Source organism: Anser anser, assembly GCF_964211835.1.
Source record: "Anser anser genome assembly, chromosome: 2".
NCBI lineage: Eukaryota > Metazoa > Chordata > Aves > Anseriformes > Anatidae > Anser > Anser anser.
The window spans coordinates 65,004,908-65,027,175 of record NC_139721.1 but is presented as its reverse complement, the minus strand read 5'-3'; positions in this window follow the sequence as shown (position 1 = coordinate 65,027,175).

The window sequence follows — 22,268 nt, the reverse complement described above, 5'->3', positions numbered from 1 at the left end:
CCTAGCACTAACAAGTCCTCTACTAAACCATATCACTAAGCTCTACATCTAAACGTCTTTTAAAAACCTCCAGGGATGGTGACTCAACCACTTCCCTGGGCGGCCTATTCCAATGCCTAACAACCCTTTCAGTAAAGAAGTTTTTCCTAATACCCAACCTAAACCTCCCCTGGCACAACTTTAGCCCATTTCCCTTTGTCCTGTCACTAGGCACGTGGGAGAATAGACCAACCCCCACCTCGCTACAGCCTCCTTCAAGGTACCTGTAGAGAGATGATGCAGAGGTCATGGAGCTTCTTTGTACACCAAGTCTCCAGCTGAATTAAACCTGTTTGTTCAGGGAGTTGGATGACTGGAGGATAGGACAGAGATAGGGGGTTGAACAGTTCTGGAAACAGAGAGCAACAGATAGCCGCTTACGGATTTATTCCACGTACTAGCTTTTGAAATATTGAGAAAATGCTGTGTCCCTCAACCTTATCCATTTCTTTTCCCCTAGAGGGTGAGCATGAGGATGTAAAATGCAGGAGGGCTGTGCTTAAATGCTAATTCATTTTGCATGAATACTGTTGACCAGATGCCTTTATTATGTTTCAGTAACACAACATTTATGCCTAAGCTGCTAATGTTAAGCATTTGATTGTTATATATATATAGATATATAGATATATATTTAATTTTATTACTTCCAAATACAGATGGCAAATGGCAGAGTCTGTTTTTCTAGCCTCTTGAATGTATCTGCTGTCTCCTGCTGTTTCATTGTGTCAAATCTGCCCTCTCCTCTCACATCTTGTCAAGGTCATTTACAGATTTAAGTGTCAGAGCTTAGGTTACAGAGAACTGATCTTCAATGCTAAAATGCTATCTTTTTCTTTTTTATTATTCCTTTCATTTGAGTAGTGAATACACATCGGCTAGGCCAAAAATAAATAAATAAATAAATAAATAAGCTAGTAAATACAATCCTTTTAAAAAACTTCTTTGCAGTAAAACTTGAGGTCAGACCTGTTTTACCATACCTGAACTAATCTAAGTAAGTTTGCCTCATGATAAAATTAAAGCGCTTCGGTTGTCTTTGCTCTGCTACCCAGTGCCTTGCTCTGAATACCTGCTCAGCCGTGAGGTCCGGACCACACATAGCTCTATAAATCAGAGCTGTGACCACATAAAATAGGGGTCCTCGTGTCCCTAGTGGATAGTTCAGTGACCATACAAAGCATGGGCAAACAGGCAGCGTTATGTAGAGAGCAGAGAGCAAGGCAGGAGGCGGCTCGGCTGCTGTCTGGATCCATCTTGTGACTGTGCCTTAACCGCAGCCTGCAGCTCCAGGCCTCTTTCAAGGACAGTGTAATGGCACTTACAGGGCCCATCCTCACTGCGATTTTTGTTTGTTGCTCTGTTCAATAAGGCTTTCAGGAGGTGGTGGCCTTTTCAGCTTGGAAAAGAGGTGAATGAGGAGGGATCTGATGGATGTGTACAGTGATTGCTGTGGAGCACGTGAAAGGAGCAATGATTTGCTCTTGCAAGCACTAGGGCTGCTAACTGACAGTACAGCAGGCTTAAAGCAAACTTACCTTCCATGAATAATTATGTCCTTTATAATTAAGCTGTAGTAGTCATGGACCTAAGATGCTGTTCTGGACAAAGTCGGGACAGTCATTAACTGCCTATAATTGAGATAGAGTATGGTGGTTTTATACAACAGGCCTTGAGTTACACAAACCACACTGGCCATATTAGACCTTGGGACTTGTCAGGCCTCACCTGGTCTTTAGTCTCTTAACTTAGGTTTAATGTCACACAGTTGGGAGTTTCAGAAGTCAATACGAGCAAAAATGTTAATCGACTCACAGACAGTGTAACGAACTAATTAGTTGTAGTGAGAGGTACTAACAGTGTGTGTTAAGTGGGGGCAGGAATGTGTGAGATGGATCCAAGGAAGTGCTAATGGAGAAAGTGTTCCATGGACCGGTAGTGAATTAGGGGACCTAAGTCCTCAGCCAGCTGCACTGCCCCCCCAAGTTTTGTTCCCAGCCAGTCTAGCAAATATTGCAACTGGTTTCCCAGCCGGTCTGAATTTAGAGTAGATAGGTTTATGACATAATATCGCCTGCTGCACTGTTGGCACTAATGTCACCCCCAAATTTCTTGATTGCTCTGCTGAGTGTGTGTCAGGGCAAATGCTTTAAAACTCGGCAGTTTTAAATTTGCCATGAGGTAAACTTACTGAGATTAGTTCAGGTATGGTAAAACAGATCTGGTCTCAAGTTTTACTGCAAATAAGTTTTTTTTTTTTAAAAGGATTTTAAAATTTACTGGCCTTTTTTTTTTTTCTTTTTTTTCCTAGCTGATATATTTTAACTACTCAAATTAAAATAATAATAATAAAAAAGAAAAAGATAGCATTTAAGCATTGAAGACCAGTTCTGTGTGAGCTGGCTGGCAGCCACATCTCTTTCTTTCTTGCCATTTCTAGCTATTGCAACATTTCATCAGAAATGTGTTGTATGAGCCCAGTTTTACACACCTAATGGAAGTGATGATAAGTAAGTGGGCAGGGAAGTGCTCCTGTGAATGATGCTGTTTCTCTAAGAAAATATCTTACAGCTTCTACCTCTGAAAGTTTCTTAAAATTTGGAAAGTTTGATATTTCCTTGCCTCTTAATCTTTCAACAAGAACAGCTATGCAAATAGAAATATTAAATGTATAAAATAAATGAAAACTCTGAAAGTTACAAAACATATTTGTTTTAAACTACAGACCTGTTATCACACAACTTCTGGGTATGTTTGTCCCCAGACAAAACTCCATTTGATTTCTTAAAAATCTCCAGTAATCCTTCTATTTTATTAATAGAATTTCACAATTGTAAAGAAATCCCCTAAACAATTCCTTCTGTTATTGTTGCAAAAGGCTCCTCTGTCCAAAAAAACTAGTTAGCAATTGCATACTTGATGGTACTATATTTTAAGTCCCAAGGATACCTTTTAATATAGCATTATCCTTAGTTTTATTCATGTGTGTTCTGTTTTGGTTTTCAAAATACTTAGAATTATATCTGGAAAAAAAAATGATATTACTAGTTATGGCTGCCATATGGCTGCAAATGTTCAGCAACCTGCAAGCTGAGTTTTGGTGGGTTTTATTAACATATGTGCACAGCAATAATAAAACATAAATAAGCATACGTCCTTCAATAGAGATGGAAACAAGCAGCATGCAAGTGGTTTCCGTATGTAAGAATTACAAGGACCTTCTGCTGTGCTCCTGTCTCTCTGTAATGGCTCATTCTAATTTCAACAAATTCTTTTCCTTTTTCCTCTCATAAGAAAAGAGGTTTTAACAAAAGAAACAATTATGTGGAAGTTGGACAGCAAGAGCATTAAATCATTTTGTGTTGTGCATAGATGCACAAAAGCCTGGGGAAGAACTAACTGCCAGGGTAGGGCTTTGACTTGTATCATTTTCTTGCAAATCTTTGGTTACGGTTGCTGCATTTCATTTTAGACCTGTTTACAAATCACTTTGAAAGAGTAAGCCTTGAAATGATTAAAATATTTAAGAATGGAAATAAAATGTTAAAGTTATGCTATTTTTTCCCACAGAACATCTTTTACCTTTAACTTGATCCGTCAGCTATTGAAGTCAGTGGAAAAGCTCCTAGTGATTTGAGCATGTCATCACGAGGTATTTATAAACCAAGAAGTTCACAGTTTGGGTCTGGAGAAATTCTTGCTTTCAGTAGTTTTGCTTCTGTGTTCGTTAATGCTTATGATGTATCTAGAATATCAGTATTGAATCCAGATGAAAACTCCTGGATTTCACAGCAGAAAAGCCCAAATTTTTGTGTGAGTCAGTCACAGGAAAAACGCAAATGATTTGCTGTACTAAAATCACACCAGCAGGCAGAGAGAGAGAGTAAATTCTAAATTGTTAATTTTTTCTTGATGATATGACACTAACAAAAAAGTACTGTAGTGTAAGGTGTATGTGACAAGTTATGTGATTAGAGGCTCATCTCCATGAACACAGAGGAGCAGTGACAGGTGGTGAAACTCCAGTCACCAAGTCAGGGAAAACACCTGGACCTGGGTCTATAAAAGGAGGAGGATCAACCCCTTGTCCAGGTATGAAACTCAGCAGATGAGTTAGTGGGGCTTTGGCTCACCCTGTCAGGGACATCGGAATCATTATGGAATGCAGGTGTAAAGGAACTTGGGATTATGCAAAGTTTATTATGAAATGTTTAGAGTAAGGATGGGGAAAGCTGGGGAAAAGGAAGATCAAAGTGATTTAAGGAGTAACAAATGTGAAAAGATGGGGAAAAAGGAACAAAAGGAGCCAGTTGCAAGGCTGCTGTTCAGTGCACTTTTCATGCCCTGTATGTGATCACTGCAGCCTGTCCTCTCTTCCTGCTAAACTCCATTTCTAACTATTTTCCTGGGTGAGGGGCTCTCTGTTCTTTGTGCATGGGCATCTAAGTCCCAGTGGCTGAAGAGGGGACCGTGAGTCACAGGGGCCCATGCTTCTGTGATGCCAACAGCTGAAATGACAGGAGGGTGTGGAGGTTTACAGGCCAGCAACTGGAAAGAGGGACAAGGGCTGTAGGTGTCTGGAGTGGTAGCAACTGGAGAGACTGGAGTGCATGAATACTGTGTTGATGTGTACGTCGGTGTGTGCAATTGTTAATGGACATCAAGCTCTACTAGCAGGATAGTAGGATGTGAGGCTTGGGAGCCAACTACTGGAATAGACATCAGCCTGGCCTAGATACTGGAGAGACCAGAGCACACTGAGTGTTGGCTATGGAAGGAACCAGGAGGTCCAAGGCATCTTATGGAATGACCCATGGGATCAGGGCTCTAAGAGAGCTTGTTTGCATGTGTGTTTGTGTATGAGGCAACTAGAAGACCCGGGGATGCAGGAGGCAGGTACTAGAGAGCCCATCTAAGGCCAGTTACCAGAGAGATTCACAGGGTGTGTGCCCCTGTGTGCAAACATGCATAGAGGGTCTGAGTACCAGCAGTTGGTGTGGGGCTGTGGCCTTGGGGGCTTACACATCCAGGTGCCAGCAAATGGAGGGACCAGAGGACCCAGAGTCCAGCTTACTGGATAGACTGAGTGCCTGGGAGAAGCTACTGGAGGGATCTATGTTGTATAGATGTATATGTTCCTGCTAACCGGCTTTCATCCTAATCAGCCTGACAGGGAAACAGGATGCGGCTGTTGGTGCTGTTTGTGATTGTGAGTGCTGTGTTTTCTGTCTGGGTTGATCTGCATGGCCAGCCACGTGTACTGTGCACCTACTGACAATACACGCTCAGCCTTGCTACTCGCTGGACCTAGGGAAGTGGCAGCCTCACCTCCACTGGCCAACAAGATTCAGTAAACCACAGTAATTATTGTTGTTTGGGCATTCTGGTGGTAGCAGATCTAGAAAGAGAGGCTGTTTTTTCAAGAAGGAAAAGAGGATAAGCACCAGAAAAGTATATCAGAAAAGAACATGGAGAAGAGGAATAAGGAGAAAAATAAAGACTTCAGAAAGACCTATTCAGAACTGTAGAATATTCACTTTTATATATAATGTATATATGAAGATTTACTATATAGCATACAATAATATGCAATAATTTTAAAAATTATTGTATGCTATTGACTGGAAGATGCTGAAGCAAGAGAATAAGAGCATTTATTCATGTATGTCATGCTTTTAAGTAGCATAAGTTATTATATATCTTCACAGGGGAATCTACAACATAATTACAAGGTATTCCAGGATGGAGAGTCTATTCCTTTGTGCCTTAGGACTATACTAGTTAAAGTGTCTGAGTATTGTTTATCATCTGGAGCCTAGAGCTTTTATTTACTTCAGAAAGCTGCCAAAGAAATTCTGCATCACGGAACATGTACATTTTATATGTGCCTAAAACACACAGAGGTAGCAATTCTTTCATCAAGTAACTTCTTGTTAATTAGAAAAAAAAAAAAAAAAAGTTTTTTTCCTACACTTTGCTCACTTGAGTGTGTAAACAGAAACCTGAATCTCAAATGGCCTGGCCCGGTTGGCATGGATGGGGGCTGCAAATCTTGCTGGGATAGCGTTGGGTTTTATGACACCCATTGCCTTCACTTCTTTACCTGAGCTAATAAGACAAGATTCACCCACAGTGAGAAAATTCATGGTGAAGAATGGAGTTTATGATAGTAGCATATTCTTTCCAGTTTTAGGTGCAGGGTCCTGTGAAAGGGATGTTGCCCCAGGGTGACCTCTGTTGTGGTTCTTCCATTTGTGCCGAAGATAGTATTGGATTTATGGCTGGCCACCTTTCCCTTTGACAAATTCTGCATTTTAAAATGTTGTCTTTAGTGAATAATGTAAGCTTAAATTTTAATGAATTAAGCTCTTATGACTAATACTTGAAGCAAACTTGTTCTGACACGAGGGTTAGATCACAGAAGCAAGCGTTTACCGTGTATTATGTGCATTAAAACAGTTGCCACGTTTCTCTCTGGAGCTTTCTGGAATGAAACAGGAGTGCGTGTGTGAGGTAGGTCTAGAGGCATGCCCCAACTACTTGTTTGTGTTCAGCAGAATAGACTGTCCAAAATGTGTTATATTAATTGTGCTTAACTAGATGAACTCTAAGTTGTGTATACCACTTCTAACACTACAGATACACTACGCTACTGCAAATACAACATAGAACTACTTGGCATATGCTGGGTTTCTAGATGTCTATCAGCCCAGCACTAATATTCAGGAACTCCTATAACATTTCTAGTAGGAAAAAGGGATATGTGGGTAGGAGACCTGCTGTTGGCCTCAAGACTTGCCTGTTTTGATAAATTGGCACTCAGAAGTCTTCACTCTTGTTAAACTATTGCTGTGTTCAGGTGCACTTGTTTCAAAGATGTGATAACCTCATACAGCATATGACAGATGCCACAATAATGTTTAGGATTATTGTCATTGTGGTTTCTTCTGCCTGGTATGTATTAAATTTGGATTGTATAATATCTCTTGTGAAATGGAACACTAGTAGATAACTTGAAAATTTGGCACTGCAATTTTTTTCCTATCAAATTAATTTCCTTTAAACCTGTATGTTCTAGAAGCAGCATCAATCAGATCTTGTCAGCAGCACAATGAGGTACCTACTGTTTATTGTCAGTGGAATACCAATTAGCCTTTAATTTTACTGCATGTCCAATCAAAAGAGCTATTGCTTTCACATGATGGCAGAAGGTCATTAAAACAAATGTTCTCGCTGCCAGACAATGACAACAAAACCACAGCTCAGTAGGTAGCATATCTGCTATTGGGCACTGACAGCACACTAAATGCTGGGCTGCGCCGATTTTTTCCATTCTGACTTGTTTCAGGTGATCTGAAGGCCTGAGAGCTATAGCTAAAACTTGCTCTTCTGACTTAACCTTTTAAGGTGCAATATGATTTGCCTCAGGCACATAAGTACACAGGTACTTTTAATGTCATAACTGTCAAATTCTGTAGTTCTTTCTTTGCTTTCAGCTGTCGCTTGCGGTTTTAGTTCTTAACAGTTCCTTCTAGAAGAAACAGCAATCTGTCCTTTAGTAAACTGAATGATTGTTCTCTAACCCCGTGAAAATGAGTGCTGGTGAATTGCTTAACATGTCATCATTTTCCTGGGCTTAGTCATCTGGATTCTGTTCAGTCTTTCACTTCTCATTCTGGTGTCAATCACGACGAGTTCAATGCTTTCTTCTGTTGTGGACATCAGAGGATTTTCTGATTCAAACTATGTAGAAATTCTCTTATTCCTCACCTTACTCAGTTTTGAACTTTCTTCTTATAAGACAATCACCTGGCTTCCTTTCTTTACCCAGAGAGCAAAACACTTTTCAAAATTCCAGAGTAACCCAGTTGCTACAGTAAAATGGGAAGTTGCTACTCACAATTCTGAGTCAATCAGCACAAAGTTACTAAGAACATGTTAATGCTTTTGCATCCAAAAAATAGTTAATCTCTCCATACGGATAACAAATGCTATTTACCCAACCATTTATGCTGTCAAGATGTCTGTACGGAAGTAAGAGAGAGACACAGAACTGGAAGTAGAGCACGAGTGACAGCAAAAGAACTCTCCTATTATATATGTATTTCAGGTCAAAATTTTCCCTTTTTTTTTTTTTTCCTTTTTTTTTTTTCCTGTGCAGCATTGCTCCACTGGTTTTGCTTGACAATACAAAATACAATCAACACTGAGAAATGTTGCAGAGATGCTGCACTGATAGCAATCAAAATAAACAAATAAATAAATAAAATGTGTAATAGTCAAGTTTAGGCATCCAGTTTGTGTTTTGTTGTTGTTTATATATGTATATATTTTCAGACTACGCTTTCTGATTGCTTGTTAGAAAGTAGAACTTGCACTTATGGTTAATGGTCCCATGACAGGTTCTCAGCATATCTGTAAGTCAGGTTACACAAGAGTATCCAGAAAATGAGCATTACATAGAATCGTAGAATCACTAAGGTTGGAAAAGACCTCCAAGATCATCTGGTCCAACCATCCAAAGATCATTGACCTGATCGCCACATCTCTTCCCCACCCTCCAAAACTTAGAAGAGTTTATTTTCCTCAGAGGGTCACCAGAATATTTTTAACAGGGAAGAAAAAATGATGTAGAGGTTACACCAGTCAGTTGTAGTCTCTGAGCCTCTTGCTGATAAGCAGCTCCTTTTGTAAGCGGTGCCCTGAGAAAGGATGGCGCCTCCAGTCCCCCAGTCTCAGAGATCTACAGGTGGACGAAACCATTGCCTAAACCATCTGCTCCAACCAACCGCAGGAAAGTGTCCTGACTTGAGGAAAATGTGCTAACACAGTGTAGCAAAGCTCTAGTAAGTCTGGCTTTCCACTGGCATATATCCTTAAAGTTTTACTTGAAGCCATTGACCCAGTGCCCAAGGATTAACTTTGACTCATTATTGCAGGTTGGTGAAAGGATGGAACAAAAGTGAAACCTGAAGTGAGAGAAGTCCTGTGAAAACTGAAGTGAGAGAAGTCCTGTCCTCCAGGGATAGTGTTTTAACTAAAAATATAGCGTTGGGAAAAGGATAAAGGTATTTTTTCATCATCTTGTGTCTCACACCACTAACTCAAATTTTGTGGATTCAGAAAAGCCTTCAGGTATTCTCTGTGCTCTGTCTCCTGAGCAGTTTCAGATTAGATCATAAAGAGGAGAGTGGAGAGATGTAAGAATTTTCATGAAATGTATTTGGTAGAGGGGACTTAATAAATACCCGTTGTGTATTCATGACTCCATATTTAATTTTGCTTTCTAAAGGTTATTTTAAAGCCCTAAAGTACAGTTTATTTAATCATGTCTTTGAAAGAGAATTTCAGTGTTTGTGTCTTTAAAATACATTTCTACCTCTTGCAGTTGCAGTGGAAAAAAAGGAAAAAAAAAAAAAGAAAAAAGAAAATTTGATCCACATGCACCTTGTTACTTCAGAAATGAGCAAAGAAAATAGAAGGCCAAGGATCACTAATTCACTAATCATAAGTATTAAAAACAATGAGCCAAATGCTGAAAGCAAGCCTGTATGGCTGAAAGTCTGTACTCTTTTAAGAAGAAAATAATAATAAAAGTTATCTTCTGATGTCAGAGATACATGTCTGTTTTCAGTTTCTTTTACAACCATGGTCCCAGAAACTCAAAATAGACTTTTTCAAATAACTCAAAAAGCTGAACACTGGGTATTTCTGGACTGTATTTCACACTTTGTCATGTATTTCTGGGCTCGTGATAAAACCTCCACAATTGCTAGTGCTATAGTCCTAAGCCAGAGGAGGCTCCTATAGAAAGAAATAAAGGGCAGAAAAATCTAATACTGCATTTAAGGTAATGGTTGCTGTATGATTTCCTGCAAATGCTTCTCTTATAACTTTGTCCGATGACCTGCATATGCTGATCTTCTTTTCTAACTACTTTCTGCTCCTTAAGAAAGGCGTTTCTTCATCTGAGTTTTTTAATGCAGTTAACATGCCTGAACACAACAAAAATATTCCTTGCACATGCAACTGCCATTTTTTCTATTTGGGAGGAGAAAAGGAAAGAACAGGCTTTACATACTTAAAAATACCCAAAATATTCCATCGTACATGCAACTGCCTTCTTTCCTTTGGGCAGGAGAGAAGGGAAGGATAAAAGAGAGGTACCAAAAGGCATGTTAGTAATGCTTAATTACTTTGCAGGTAGCTTTGTAAATACAGGTGGTAAAGCACAGGTAGCTTTGTAAAGCACAGCTGCAGTGTTGCACTGATGGCAGGTATGGACATGCTCTCTTGCACTCTGAGGAAGCAGCTTATGAACCTGCTCTCGTCCAAAAGCCTGAGACCCCCTTAGCAAGTCACCGAGTCAGAGCTCATGTATCCAGTCTCTCAAAGCAACTAGGGGGGATTTGGTGCTGTATAGCGCAGTTCGCCAAGAGCCCAGGCAAAACCTGCATCTGCCTGCAACGTTGCACAAAGATAAACTCTTCTCTGTGGACAAGCCATCTCACATAATGCTAAGTATGCTAAGTAGGTTTGGGGGCTGAAGCTAATTGAACTTACGTAGTGGAATGTATAAGCACATGTACGTGAGTATAAGCCTACATAAATACATACATAAACATACATATGCATAAAATGTGTTCCTGAAATGCTTAGAATAATTTGTTGAAGATGTAAAGGTATGACTTAAGTTGAATGTACCCTCTTGATTACAGGTCATATCTTACTGCCAGCTGCAAGAGAGGGGTTAACCACAGGGTAGATGTTACTGGAAATCTGTTGTAGCACCAAAATAATGGAAGCCCCAGTGTTTGATTTTGTGCTTTCTAGCAACTGAAATTCATCTTGTGCCTTATCCAAGAATCAAATTGAGTGGTAGGGAAGGGTGATTGTAACAATTTTACAAAACTAGCCAACAGCTTGTTGCTTGTGAAGTAGCACTAATGCTATGTTGGCAAAGTAGCCATAGAGATGAATCAGACCATTAACTCTGAACACACATAAAAGAATTAGGTGGATAAACTGATATTAACCTGGCTACTGAAGTCTGACAGCATCCCTGGGCTCTACACAGCTTTGTCCAGCAGGCTTTTGATCAAGCCTTTTGTAAATAGGTGTACATCTTTTTTTCTCCATGGTAGCTACTCAGTTAACTCAGTTCTTTGGTTGCCTACCTGCATACCAGCAGCTGTGGACATCAGTCTTTCCTGCACTTACTAAAGTGAGGTAACATACAACAGTGCTACAAGTGGAAGAGATGGAAAACTCTGTTGCCAATGGAATACAGAAAACCAAATTTAGAATATAGTGCCATTTAGGTAATAACTTAGCTTCCCAAATTTTACTGTAAATAACATTGCAAATCGTGAGGTAACTCACACTTTAATCATCTTTTTCTATGATGATAACTTTGTGGTTGGATGCATACGCTACAACTAAGTCCACATAGGATGCTGTTCATTTGAAGCTGAGGCACAATTCTGGGACAGATTCTCAATCATTATTGTACTATATGTATATGTACTGTTCATTCTAATTATGGGCAGCTGAGAATGCAGCTGCAAAATTGTCATATCATTCAGTATATACTGTTAGTATTCATTATTGGCAAGGTCTTTTTCTTTTTAGAATACAATATTTTAAGCTCTCTATATTCCTTGTGTCTATCCACACAATGTTTTGAACATTATGTTCAAAAACTAAATTTTAGAGTTTCTGGACACAATATTTTTATATTTAGAGGCTTTTTGTGGAAAAAAAATATAATTTTGAATTAAGTGAATGCTTATGAGAACATGTATACAAGCATTTTAACAAGGCAAAAGCTTATAATTATGAACTGAGAAGCAGAGAGTTTATCAAGTCTACCATCTTCCTTGAAAACACATAAAAAGTAATCAAAGGCAAAAGCCGAAGAGCAGCTTTAAAAAGTTGCTTTGTTTTAAAACTTCAAAAACAGTAATTCAAAATTTGAGTGGAAATTCAAAAAAGGATACTAAATTCTTCAGACCTGAAGATATGTTTCCAAATAAGGAAAAGAATTACTTATTGCCTACCAAAGAGAAGAAAAAAAGCTGCTGTGAAACCTTAATATTTTGAATACAGTTTTCTTGCAGAAACCTTAGTATCTTTTACTGAATTAATGTCTAAAATTCAGTTTTCTTTAAATCTTCCAAAAGATCTGTGGTGTTCTTAAACAAATCCGAAATAGTTATTTTAACTGAAAGTTTCTTCTCTACTATCATAGAAAAACAAACAAACAAACAAACAAACAAAAACCAGCAAACAATTCTTTCTCCTAAAGACATCCTTTCCTTTGGTACTCATGTGAATATATAATTTTTGACATCACCATCTAGAAGGTTGGATGTTTATAACACTTCAGACTTCGTTCTCTAAAAGGGAGATGTTTGCTACCAAGACAGTTTTACTGTCTTGCATTGTGTGTTGAGGCAAATCTGTGATTCTAAATTCTTTTGTCATTTTCTCTCTGTATATTTTTTTATAAATTGCAGCTTTGGTGTCTCATGGCACCATTTACTGTTTAATTTGAAACCTATCCTTTGTTGTTGTTGTTGTTAGTTTTTTGTTTTGGCTGTGAGAAATATTTTCTGTGGAAAATTTTGCTAAAATTAAATGTTCTGGTAAACTGATGTGAATGGGAACTTTATGTCTGTAAAAGATTTTTTGGGGGCGGGAAGTGAATCAAAGGCTTGTAAATCTTTGGTAACTTTTCCATATATTCAAATGGACCATATATTCAAAATTTTCAAGGATATTTCTTTTGGAAAGTGATTGTCTGGCATAATTACTTCATTACTATATAGGCATTCTGACAGAAGGAATTGCAGCCTCTAACCCAGTTTTACTGCTTTCTGAAATAAGGAAAATGGTTAGATCTTCAGCAACTCCAGTTCCTTCAGGATTAGCTGCACATTTCGGAAGCTTGGCAAAAGAGTCTTTGGGTTAGATAGGTGCCTTTATTGCCATTATAAAGAAAATCTACATCATTGGCAGAATTGTAAACGAATGATAATTTTCTCTGTATATTATACGTTGTTCAGGTTTTTCACTTCCTGCCCAAACCCTTGATACTTGATAGCACTGTGTGTACATCAAGAAGGTATCGTGGGTCTTCATTTTATACAGAATTCAAGGTCTGAAAGGACCATGGGCAAAATGAATCTTCCTCTTCTCCTCTTTAAAAAGTTTAAAAAAGAATAAGAATGGGTCAAGTAACATATTCATTCTGTACCTTATTTCTTATCCTCACTGTGATCTCTACCCTTTTCTCTCCCTATTAATAAACAATGCTCTTCACAAAGGATATGCACAGGCTGGAAAGTGAAGACATCTAGGGTGGATACACAAACCACCCATGAAGTTATACTAAGAATGCATTCTTAAAGATTATTGCTTGTTTAGCCCACTAAAACAAGGTTTGTAATGCATAAACGAGACTTTAAAAAGCCTCTTTATACCTGTGAATAAAACAGCTGTGTGGTGCGGTAGACATACTGGAGGGAAGGGATGCCATCCAGAAGGATCTGGACAGGCTTGAGAGGTGGGTCCATGCGAACCTCATGAAGTTCAACAAGGTCAAGTGCAAGGTCCTGCATCTGGGCTCGGTCAGTCCCAAGCACAAATGCATAGCTGCCTTCCTGTACCCAAAAGGGGCCTACGGGAAAGCTGGCAAGGGTTTATTTGTCAGGGAGTGTAGTGATATGACAAGGTGTAATGGTTTTAAACTAAAAGAGGACAGATTTAGATGAGATGTTAGGAGGAAAATCTTCACTCAGAGAGTGGTGAGGCACTGGCACAGGCTGCCCAGAGAAGCTGTGGATGCCCCATCCCTGGAGGTGCTCAAGGCCAGGCTGGATGGGGCTTTGGGCAACCCGGTCTGGTGGGAGGTGTCCCTGCCCATGGCAGGGGAGCTGGAACTGGATGGCTTTAAGATCCCTTCCAATCCAAATCATTCTCTGATTCTGTGATTCTGTAATACCTAATTGTTGTGGAACTCAATTAGACTGAAAAACAATTTAATCTCCTGTCTTAAACTAATGTCATCAAAAACCTCTTCAAATTTCCCAGTGTATGTTACACTAATATTTATTCTTCTAACACCAAGATGCTACTGATAAGAGAGTTTCTGACTGGAAAAGTTCTGAGGAAAAAAAAAAAGAAGAAGAAGAAGAAGAAAAAAAAAAAGATTAAAGAGATAGCAGGCTGTTATAAATCAATCTTGACATTTAGACAAATCTGAGATACGCTAGTCAGTCCATGCATCACAATGAGCAATTTCTGTCTGATAGCATGACAAGATTTTGGTCAATAAAATCACAATAACAATAACTTGAATACAGAGTGGATTTCCTGAATGTCAGGATTTGATTTTCATAATTGTCATGAAGGTGTCAAGAAGCTGTAGAGCTGCTATATATCGTACCCATATAATGGAGAGGATCACTGAGAAATAACCGAAACTCACTGGCATGAAGTAGGCAGGGGAGTTCTGTAAATGTGACTGATGTGAATACATCAGCCCAGAGTTGCAACAAGAGATGAGATGACTTGTAGGCAGACCCCACTACCTGTTTTCGGCATGCCCATAGACAACTGCCATGAGGACGGCATGGCATTCCTCAGGAAAACACTTTTGTACCTAACAAATCCTCTGAACATTCGTGGTGGTGTTTTACCTCACAGTGGATGTTCTGCTTTACATATATTTTATGTTAAATCAGTGATTCTTGGAACACTTGGGAAGAAAGCATTAGTACTAGGGCTGTGATAAGACAGCAATCAAATGTCTAGCTGCTAGTTACCAATCCAACACCTGTGAAATAATATAATACAGAAATAAACACAATAAATGCAGTAAACGTAGTTCTGCAAGATAAGAGTGTTAAAAACGTGACTAAGATAATTTGAAACATAAGCTACATTTGTGTAGTGTTTTGAGTCCCAGAAGTAGCTAGTACATTAAAGAATAGCAAATGATTACAAGAAGTTATCTGAAGTATGAACAGATAAAAAAAAACTTTTGTTTCAGATTATATTGTTTATGATATGTACTGCATACTTAGAATACCATTCATATCTAAATGAACACACTATTTTCAAACCAAAGCAGATTTAAATTAGTGTAAAGCCTTACTTAAGTAGATTCATTGTGTTGAGGAAGACACACAAATTCCTGGAAACTAATATGAATGAGCTAGAATAGTTTTCTGTTGACTATTATAAAAAAAATTAACTTGTGGCCAAAAATTCACTCACTGAGAAATCCTTTCTTTGACTAATTTGTTATTTATGGTGGCACATCTGAAAAGACATATCTTGTGATGTTTCTTCATCTGGGTTGTTTTGTCTTCTGTACTGTTGCTTTATTGCCTGATAAGTTTAACACATTTTTCTTCCCTGGAGTGTCCCATCTGAGGTCACCAAATCAGTTTCAATTTTATTTAATTGAATATTATAATTCTCGTTTGTAAGTATGTGCTCTGGCCTGCGGAATTAATAAGGGACAAATTGCCAGTTACATTTAGACACAGAAAGATTCAGAGAGGTGCACTAAATCATTTTTCAAGTGTTCGAGCACTATGGACACAATTTGTAGATTTCAATGTGAGTGATGCATATAACACACCGAGGTGCATCTGAAAGTCCAGAAAACCTTTCCAGTCCTGAAAACCTTTTCCTACCTCTTTAGGTTTAAAGTTTCAAAAATATTTACGAGCTTAGGTGAAACAACTACTGGCATCTTTTTACCAGTTCATAACTCTTTGGGAGATAGTGGTAGGTCTTCAGATATCCCATTCTGTGATGTGTTCATGCTTCTCCAGAAATTCAGAGCTGTTTTTTTGTATAGGAGAGCAACTTTCATTGCTATTAATTCTTAATTTTTATTATCTTTCTCATGGTTATACAATAGATACTGTTAAAAGCTATATTAAAATCCAAAAATCAGAATTTCCTTGGAAATTTTTTAAAAGCTTGTTCTTTACCCACTTCATCTTCTTGACTAATTTTGTAAGACACTACAACAATTAAGTTTATTTCTAGCAATTTTATTTAAATAATGATCAATTTATCTTTACCACTAGTGTATCAGCACAGACTTTGCAGTAGTTTTGATAGAAATAACAGCCAGAAAAATATCAACCCATAACTAACTTCATGTTATTTTCCTCACACTTCTTCATGTATGGGTTTTGCAGGCTGTATGTATTTGTATTTTTAAAACATTCTTGAAGTACAGAAATTAATTCACATAGGAGAATGAGGAAGTGGCATTATCCTTCTGCATCTACAGATATCACTCTATCTACTTTAGTCAAGGTTTAATTACAGTGTTGAAACTCCCTTTCTGCCCAGAAGAAAATACACATTTTAATAGATTTTGTTACTTGGAAATGTCTCTTGATGTTCATTGTTCACTATAATGTGCTTAACTTTATCTCATTCACTACATTCAAAATCCAGTTGACATTTTCCCAGTATTTTTGTTGCCTCAGGATCCAGAACTTGAAGTACTCGGGACCTTTCATCTTTTATTTTTGCCTTTATTGTAAAACTTAAGCCAGGATTTGATTGACTGTCTCTGTTTAGCTTTGACTGAAGCTAAAAAAATAAGAGACCAAGGGAGCCCTCAGAGCACTGAAGTCTGAACTTCCCAGATGACAGAAAAAGATGTGTTATTTTTCTCTGAAACATAAGAACTAGTTGCTTCAGTGAACTGTTTTCAAAAGCTAGTTTCTGAAACATATCTCAAGGAGAAATAGAAATTATTCTCTCTTTCGACATTCTCAAAAGGTTAAACTGGAAAGGAAACTGCACATGTATTTGAGGTTCTGTTAAATAATGGGTGAAGGCAAGGGATGCTTTTAGTCAATACAAGAAAAAAGTTTAGTAGTGCTTTTCAGTACAAAAATGCTAAATGTTTAGAAACATGCTGCTTTCATTAAACCTGGATTGGGAAGGTGAAAAGATAGGCACTGAAGCAGATTACATAGTCATATTGCTTTTGTAAAGTGGCAGTAGAGACAGGACATAATCATACCTTAATTGTACACAAAACACTTTTAAGACAAAAGTAAAAGTAATTCATTTCAGTGTTAAATGGGAAAAATCAGTATAAGTAGGAGATCTGAAGAGGTGGCCCAGATTTCATAACCTACATTCTTTATAGTCTTCAATGCTCATGGGTGTTTATGTACCTGCCTCTCGTTTAACACCATCATCTCCTTGGTTGTTTAGGAAATAAAGCTTCTAAATAAAAATTTGAAGCATTAGTTCTCCTGTGAATCTGGTTCTGTACTTCGTTCAATATCCAAATATCTAGAAAATCAATATTGTCTGCCTTCGCTTTATCTCATTTCAATAAGGCAAGGGGATTATGAATCCCTGTTGAGGAATGCAGATGATCTGGTGAAGGTTTTTTTTCAAAGATTAAAGAGTAGAAGTGATATCTTCAAATAACCTTAATAGTAAATGGGAATGTAGCTTGGGAACACAGATAAATGCAGAAATAAGAGTTTACAAGCAGTGTGGGGAAAGCAAGTGATAAATGGGCTATTGTAATAGAAATACCAAGAAGTATTCAGAAAATCCAAGTAAAAACTGGTGTTAATTTAGTAATTCTTTCATGCAGCTCAGTAACGTGTATAAGTCAGTTTCCACATTTATCACTTGAATCCATCATTGCCACTGACAGTTTGTCCACATATATATTTATTCTATTTTTTTTTTTTTGGCTGGATTTTGCTCAACAAGATAATTATAGAATCCAGAAATATTACCTGAGCATGTGTCACTCACAAATGAACAGGAACTTCATTATTTTTTCTGCTGGTATTTAATTAAAATGAAGTCCACTTGATTGTTTTCATTGCTGTTTCTGCTTTCGCTTTTTTTAGTCTATCATAGTTTTTTCCATGTTTTACCCTTTGAATCTCAGATGATATATGTCTGATATTTAAAATGAGGACAATAATCTTAAACTGCATTCATGTTCCTAGAATTTCTTTTGTTCTGGTCTTTGCCCTCACCAGATAAAATTTCTGCATATTTACTATGATTGTAGTGTCATCTGTAACTGTTACTGTACCCAGCTGACATTTTAGTTAGCTCCTTATTTTGTCTTTTCATCACAACTATATATAAATCATCAGCATTAAGTTTAGAGTCAAGATTTTAATTTTATGCTACCATAATTTAGAAGAAATTGATTCATCTGGTAAACTACCTCATTTATATACACATTGTATAGTTTTTAAAGCAATCAAATTGCAGATCAGTTACTCTAGGTTTCAGTTGTATTGGATTCACTGAAGCTTTAACTATTCACCCTAATTATTTAGAGACCCCTTGTGGATAGTTATGGCCTTGATTACATACAAACACATGCAGAATAATAAGTATAAAAAATCTTTTACAATATGTAAGATAAAACAAGGAAATATATATAAATCAAATTATACAAAAATTGGAAATGGATCAACTCTGTATGCCTGTGAAATTAATCCTTTGCCTTTTTCCTTCACTATAGCTTTGAATACACCTAGTAAAGTTTTTTCCACTATTTATTGATGGGAATTACTGTAATACCTTAGTTTATAAATTCCATCCACATAGCATTTTTCATCTTATTGCTCATAGGATAGTGATGTAGGTGTTAAATTAGAAACATTCAAAGCTGACAAAGTTGAATTAGCTTAAGACATTTTTCAGCAAAATGCACATCACCAAACTGTGAGTTGTTCAAAGCCATTTTAGCCAGCAGTCTGCCTAGATGTGTGCGGCAGCATTTCCAAAGCAGTCATAGGAAAAAATAGTCATAGCAGGAAAAATTGTAAACTGCCTTGTGGAGTCTCCCCAGAGGTCTCAAAGAAATTATAGAGAGGAAGGTAAAATCTACTTAGGGTCTACCCTAGGTATCCAGAAGCTAGCATTATTCAGAATGACTCTCAGAAAACACAACTCACAGACTACTCTGAATGAGCTGTCTGTCCAACAGCAATTGAAATCCTGACATTACCATAATCTGTCTGCATGTCATAGTTGCAGATTCACAAGGGGTTGGTTGGTCTGAGTATTCTGTTGAAAAACACCTAGGATGGGTTTCTCCACCCAGAGTTGTGGGGAAGGTTGACATCATTACTTTAAGAACTTTTTAAGAACTTCCATTTTATAAGGAGACTGAAACTCTACAAGGACATAGAAAGTCATAGTTGTCCACACGTCTCTTTGCTGGCCTCCTCCCTCTCCTATGGAGGATACTTTCCACCTAATCCATAGTGATTCAGTTTTACTGAGGTGCTCAGTAGACATGGCATCATCAGAGTTTACTCAGATCTCTTGCTTCACCTTCCAGCATTATTTTTCAGAGAAGCTCCTCAGAAGTGGAATCAGAAATTTAGAGGGAATCCTGACTCGGTGGAAAAAGATCTGTCCTTATTTCTGAACCTCTCTCAGAGCCTACTGTTCCATCAAATACAATTTCATATTTGTTGCAACTGCTCTTCAAGTGTGTCTAGAGAAACTGAGGGAAAGCTTGTTTATCTGGATAAACGCCTCTGTAAAAATATTTTTCCCTTTGCATACACAAAGAACGGAGCTCTTTCAGCTTCTTACATAGGAAGTGCTTTTCAGAAACTCTTGTAGAAACTCACTCATTTGCATTGCTATCCTCAATAAAATGCATCAGGATCTTCTAGTTCCAGTAGTCAAGGTGAGAGTGTGTTCAGCTCAACCTGTTTCCTCTTAAGATTAGCTTATCTCAGCTAGGGAATCTGAGGTAGGCTTACTTCACAGTGCTTGTCCAAGAAAATTTAAGTATTATTTCTCCACTTCTCTGCTTCTGCAACTCAACCTTTGTGCTTGAACTTGTCAATTCGAAATACACATAATATTCACATTAAAAAGAGACAGTTGCACATGGTACATTTAAAGGAAACATGGCATTTGCAACTCTGATCAATATGTTGCCAGTCTTTTGCCTCTGGTGGTCATTCTAAGATTTCCCCCCTGAGGGGGTGTAATGGATTTTCTTATGACATGCTTGTGGCCTGTTATGGGTGTCTGGGTTTCCTCTGCTGGTTAGGACAAAATGAAGTTTGGGATCTGTTGTTCTTTACCTGTTTTTGAAATTTAGATGGATGCATAAGAATATGAAGATTTGGGGAGATGACTTTTTCTCTCTTTCTCTCTTTCTCTCTTTTTTCTTTTTTTCTTTTTTTTCTTTTTTTCTTTTTCTTTTTTTTTTCTTTTTTTCTTTTTTTCTTTTTTTCTTTTTTTCTTTTCTCTTTTTTTCTTTTTTTTTTTCTTTTTTCTTTTTTTCTTTTTTTCTTTTTTCTTTTTTTCTTTTTTCTTTTTTCTTTTTTTCTTTTTTTTCTTTTTTTCTTTTTTTCTTTTCTCTTTCTTTTCTTTTTTTCTTTTCTCTTTTTTTCTTTTTTTCTTTTCTCTTTTTTTCTTTTTTTTTTTTCTTTTTTTCTTTTTTTCTTTTTTTCTTTTCTGTAAGGTGAATTGCTAACTCATAGGTTAATTAGAACTATGGCCTATGTATAACCAAAGAAATTTATCTGCTGGAACTGGATGATAGCCTGAACCAGCTGTTTTGGAATTTGGATTGCATCATTCATGTCAATGAGTTGCCAGAACCAAAAGCCACTTCTCTGAAGCCTGTTCTTTAAGAGAATGCTGTGCAGATGGCTAGCTTAACCTAAACACCAAGGAGCTAAGGAGAAAAGAAGTCTCTTGTTGCAACCAAGGGGAGAAGAGTCAACTTTTTCTCTTGAGAAGTGTAGGAATGGCAATGGGAATGGGAATGCTTTCACACCTTCCTTTTTGGGCAGAAAAGAGGTGTCCCCTGTCAATGTCAAAATCTTTCCTGTGAATATCACACTAATTATTTTCAGTTTGATCGTCTTCATCAATGCAGCAGTTTTTCTAACGTGTTTAGCCAAAATCACATTGAAATTCCATACATCTTTTCTTTTCAATGGCTCTAAGATCTAGTAGAACATGTTTAATTTACAAGCATTACATTTTTTAGAATAGCTAAACTTTGAGCTCAGTTCTCATAATAATATATGAGGAATTTAAGCAGATAATCTATTAATACTAATGGGATTAATTCCCCAAGAGCGAGAGAAAAAAAACTTCAAAAGCCTTCAGAAGATACCTTCTGCCTTTATAATGTAATTAACTTGCAGTTAAAGTTGCATTATACATTGTTAATTAAAGGGAAAAAACAGCACTAACATCTCCAATTAATTTTTTAATAATATTAATTTGAAGAAAATACCCATGCATCAATTTTCTTTAACTAAACATTTCAGGCAAGATTATCCCAGGTCAGAGAGAAGGGCTGAGGCAGAATGCCCTTCACCTGCTGTGATCAGTATAGGAACCAGCAAGATACACTCATGGAGAATGCTTTAAGGGCAAAGATGAGATGCATTTCTGTCTGTTATTTAGAAAGAGTGATGTCCTACATTATTTTCACAGCAGTCTATTTGATTCAAACTTCCTTTGAGTTTATGAGGGTTATTAAATTTTCTAAAGACTAGAGTGTAAACTCTTTGAAGCAGGCATGCTTCTTCGTGTTTGTACCATACCTGCTATAATGTAGATTCAACAAGAATACAAACAAACTTTGAAACCTGCCCCAGACAAGTAGGTTCAAGTTGAGGGATATGTATAAACTGCTACAGAGAACCCTAAAAAAGCTCTTTTGGGGGGATCCCCTTTTTTCTGTCCTGTATCCACTTACAAGAATCAACCCAGTCACAGCACCTGTAGCATTGGCTTTGCAAGGATACAAATCTTTTTTTTTTTTTTTTTTTGTCACTTAGAGGCTGTACTGCCATTAAGTATGGGAGACATCTTCAGTGCAGAATCAATAGTCCTTAGTGGACTATTTATGGAACAGTTATTGCCCTGTTTCTGGATCTTGCACAGCTTTGATCTTGGCTTTGTGACATGCCATAGTGGCAGAGGAGTACAGCCATTTCTGTGACTAATATAGCTGGGGACTGACCCATTATTTCAATTGAAAATAAAGATGAAAACATTATAAACCTTTGTATCTGATAGGGAATTAGTGAAGAAAAGCCATGCTACATTTACAGCAATGGGTTATTATTAAAGCCAGAATGTTTCATGGAAATGTACAGGACTCTGAGAAATTTTAGTAAGGAAGATTATATTGACATTGCATGGAA